Raw genomic sequence first — 4979 nt, forward strand, 5'->3', positions numbered from 1 at the left:
ATATTTTCGTAATGGTGGTCAAATATAGTAACAAATGATGATCGAATAGGCTATAGGCTAAATCTGTCCATTTCAATGGCATGTGTCTGGTATAGACAATATGAACAATAATTGATTATGATGTGCACAATTAGGTCTACTTGGGCACAATCAAAATAAAACCTATTAATGATTATTCTAATGAGCAAGCATCAGTGATTTATAAAACATAATGGCTGATAGGTTAAATGCAAACACAACTTTCATATTGTTTCCAATAGCCCAGAGAAAGCATTCCAAATTAGGGCGTTGGTTTTTGTATCAGTAGCCAAGGCTATATGTCATCAAATGTACTAGCATTATAAAAAGTGCTATTCACAAGTTAAAACCTCTAGAATGGCATACCCAAATCTAACTGCCTGTAGCTCAGTCCCTGAAGCAAGGATATCCATATTCTTGGTACCAGCTGAAAGGAAACACTTTGAATTTAGTGGAAATGTGAAAGGAATGTAGTAGAATATAACACATTAGATCTGGTGAAAGATAATACAAAGAAAAACCAAACGTTTTGTTGATTTTTTGTTGTTGCTGCACCATCATCTTTGAAATGCAAGAGAAAGGTCATAATGTATTATTCCAGCCCATTTAGATTTTGGCCACTAGATGGCAGCAGGGTATGTGCAAAGTTTTAGACTGATCCAATTAACCATTGCATTTCTGTTAAAAAGGTTGTATCAAGTCTGCCCAAATGTGCTTAATTTGTTTATTAATAACGTTTCATGTTCAAAACTGTGCACTCTCTTCAAACAATAGCATGGTATTATTTCACTGTAATAGCTACTGTAAATTGGACAGTGCAGTTCGGTTAACAAGAATTTCAGCTTTCTGCCAATATCAGATATGTCTATGTCCTGGGAAATGTTCTTGTTACTTACAACCTCATGCTAATCGCATTAGCGTAAGTTAGCTCAACCCTCCCACAGGGGACCCACCGATCCTGAAATTCTTGCATGTCTACGTCTTAAACTGCTGGCATAGTTGTTTTTTTAAGTAATCAGTCATATCTGCTACTGTTTATCATCAAGTCTAAGTAGCCTACTTTGTGATTTCTTGCAACGTGCACCTGTGATTGTCTACGTGAAGTGTCCGTTCAGTTTAGGTGACCTGTCATAACACTGTCATAACAGCTGTCACATCATGATATGGCTGACGCAATAGGCCTAAACTATAGGCCTGCTTATTGAAAAATCGTAATTCCTTGAATTTGTCATGAGTTTACCTAAACCCAAAAGTGAGAAACTGTATGGTAAAGATAAAACCTGCAGTGCAGGCCTAAATAGCCAATAGATCCACATGTGTAGCCTATATGCTATTCTTTACCACACCCTATATCTTCAGCAATTTTCCGGAGTTCATATATTCCATTCTTTATCCGGAAAAAGCAAAAGCGGCTTGAGTGGATGAATTACTCCCGCTCAATCACAGGGCTCTGTTTCTCGCCTGAGGTCGGCCAGTGGGCGTTTTATGTGATTGGTGCGGCTTGTTCTCTGTCACGCAGCAAAGCAGCCTGTTGAAACCGGGGGAAGATTGTGGCTAATCGCCTTCCTTACCTACTCCTTTCGATTCTCTGACCCCGAAAATGGCGTAAACGTGTGCGCGCCGAGACAGGCATGCACGATTATCATTCGCACGCGCCCGCACACGACACGCACACGGCACACGCACGCAAGTATGAAATTACACACTAGCCTATTCTGTAGCGGTATTGTAGCAATATATAGCTCAAAAGACATGGGATAGGCTAATAAGATAACAACATCAGCAATGACTGCACCAGTCAATTAAGGAAGCAGCTACCAGGTGTCATCAAAATAGATGTATCTATTATTATTACAGAACGTTATTATCAGCTGTAATAGGCTATAACGCTATGTTAATGTGCATATGCCTATGCATAATAAACAAATTAGGCTATACAAGTATAATACCGTAATCAGTATGTCAATGCAGGTGAATAAATAAAACAAAACAAAGAATCCAGATAAGAGATAGGCTATAAGGATAAATACAAATACATATAGGCCTATAGCCTAGCCTATGAATGGCAAATTGCATATAAAAGAAGTGTGAATTGTTGAATCTGAAAATATACATACCCTGAGGAAAGACAATTCGCATCTTCAGATAACTTGTTGTCAGTCGTATGATAGACGCTTTGTCCAGCTGAGACGTGATAGCCGAGGGTAAAGGCAACATTTTGGCCAGTTCATAAAATTCGCTGTTCTCCTTTTCCCGTCTAGTCCTTGCGGCAGTTTTGGATTTCTCCTTCATTGTGTGTTCTCTCTCTCTCTCCCTCCTTTTGTTAAATGTTAGGCTATATCATTCCTTTACTCACATATCGGTCCATCAAAAAACGATTACAGATTTCCGTTTTGTTTATTTGTCATGGTTTTGGCTTTTATTTTTCAACTAAAACATGCGACACTTCTCAGTTACAAACTGAATCCAATGACCTTCAGAAAATTCCCGAATTCCTTCACCGAACCAAGCGCCGAATGGATAATTTGATATCCCGTGTTAGTCTTGTGTAAATGGAGAATTTCTTGAACGCACACGCCATTAATTCTCACTTAGAATGGGAAGAGGCCTGTCCACGGTGTAAACTGCCAAGACTGGCATTCCTCCATGCCCTGAAAAACAAAGGGCATAACACACGCCATAATATCATTGTAGGCCTACCAATATCTTGTTAATCGACAAGTAAAAATGCATTTTCATCCCAAAACGCATACCTTAAGTTTCAAACAAAAACGTTTAGGCTATCATAGTCAAATGAATATGTGGATTTAATTATGCGTTATGCATGTGACAACGTGGCTTTATTATGGCTTTAATGTGGTTGTTTGCTCACACACTGTAAAAAGTAACTGACTAACTCATTACATAAATTGAGTAGTGGCTACTCAAACATCTCCAATGATCAGTAGAACTCAAATCATAAAAGTGGTACTAACTCACAGGGCAATAAGATCTCGTATCACTTAATAAGGTGTTGAGTACTGTTAACAAAAAGGTGATTATTGAGTAAATATAACTTTATTTATTTGTGTTCTGCTAATCTAAAAATATTGAGTTTTTACAAGTTAGATGACTTCATATTTTAAAGTATATCTAACATGTATTAAATAAGTTGTTCTTACTTGATTCTATAATGTTTTACGTCTTTACTTAACATAATAAAGTAGTAGTCAGACACTTGATTTCTATGTGTTGTGCTGATATCGAAGGATTAAGTTATGCATAGGTAATAGTGCCATGTGGCTCTGTTTTTAGAGGATTGTGGGTAATTCAACGTTTTTAGACTTCATGATACTTTTACACAATGTTGTATGCATGTTTGAACAAAGAATAGTATGTTTCTAAAAGAGTATTAAGCAGTTTGTTGTGCTATAAAGTGTAATTGATCATGATGAATGGATATCAAAACAGTCAGGAAAATTGATGTTCAATAATGAGACAAGCCTTTCCCACCATCAACAAGGTCAGGTTGTGCACCACTCATAATGACAGAGGCTAATGCATAATTCTGTTATGTTTACAGTTCTACCTCCAGTTATAGAGGAGTGAGCACCGTGCTCAACAATGTCTGCTTACGGTGGGTTAAAATGACAAATCGTCAAGTACATAAAACAATGTTGAACCTTAAGACACGACCACTGATATTAATAATCTGAACTACTTACTACTTACACTAGAACAGAAAACTGGAAGGAAGGTTAATAGCTGAAGTAAAAGGGACCCTACATTTTTGTTCACAACAACAAATATTCATGTTCAATTAACTTCAATTGTTATAGTTCAGAATACATCATTCAATTTAGTGTCGAAAAGATCATAAAATACAAAACAGTATTTACAACTTTAAAAGATCACCATATGGGTGCTGATGTCACTTTATTACTTTAAGCACTGACATACTTTGAGTTGGGTTACTCGAATGGCTCTAGGCAACGGGTTCCCGCAAAACCTTTTTTTAACGGAACTAATTAGCCTACTTTTTACAGTGTATATTTTAATAATAATAACAACAACAATAATAATAATCATAATAATAATAGCCTAATAATAACAATAATCGAAAACAAATAATATATAATAATAAACCATAAACAAACGAATGAGAATACTACTATAATGACCAAGCCCATAGCATATGGAAATATATAGCCTGCATTTCTTCGATGTTTTCTACTTACCTCAGAGAATGAAAAGATCTCATAACCTTCACTACGTTCGCGATGCCCGCAGGGGATTCCACCTGTCCTGAACCGAGTTCACCACTCGAGCCAGTTAGTTCAGTCCCAGCTCCTATCGGAATTCCACGTGGAAAGGCGCGCAGACCCCTCACTGCATACACTTCTCTAAATTAGGGACGCTGGAGGAGTGGAATTCATGTCCAGACCTCGTCTCCAAACTATCTCAATCTCGCTCTCGAGCTGCTCAGGACCAGCCCACTGCCACTGGCGTTCTTATTGGGTAGCAAGACATCGAGGCCGACTTTCTCATTGGACATTGTTGAAAGAAACACACACGAGACCGTAGTGAAAGCAGGATTTGTGTGAGACGTTCACTTCTGACCCAGAGAGAGCTCAACCTGGAGGAAACGGTGGACGGACGTCACTGTTTTGTCTGGCGATAGCTGTAGCATATGCGCTCATCACACAGCTCAACGTAATGGGCTATCCAGGGGGAATGATAGGCTACATGCAGTCAGTTTTACATAGCTAAATCAACCATGATCCGCTCTGAACCGCACCAATGCACATATAGGCAGGCCTACAGTCTTTTTTTTTTTTTTAGAGTGGACTGCCTGCTTCGTTCGAGATCTGGTTATAATTACTCGAATAAATCTATTTCTCTCCTTTCCCCGCATATTGCGTTTTTTGTTGTTGTATCAAGCTGTGCTATGCCCAACGAGTTTAATATAATACATCAATTAC

General features: G+C 38.1%; 1 long non-coding RNA gene across 1 annotated transcript; it reads right to left on the reverse strand.

The window, feature by feature from the left end:
• Positions 1–2440: 2440 nt before the first annotated feature.
• Positions 2441–4527, reverse strand: LOC115174376 (uncharacterized). Its single transcript, XR_003871769.1, has 2 exons — positions 4236–4527; positions 2441–2669 (listed from the first exon to the last, which is right to left on the reverse strand). It is a non-coding gene; the product is annotated as an uncharacterized LOC115174376 (long non-coding RNA).
• Positions 4528–4979: the final 452 nt, after the last annotated feature.

Source organism: Salmo trutta, chromosome 35 (assembly GCF_901001165.1).
Source record: "Salmo trutta chromosome 35, fSalTru1.1, whole genome shotgun sequence".
Taxonomy (NCBI): Eukaryota; Metazoa; Chordata; class Actinopteri; order Salmoniformes; family Salmonidae; genus Salmo; species Salmo trutta.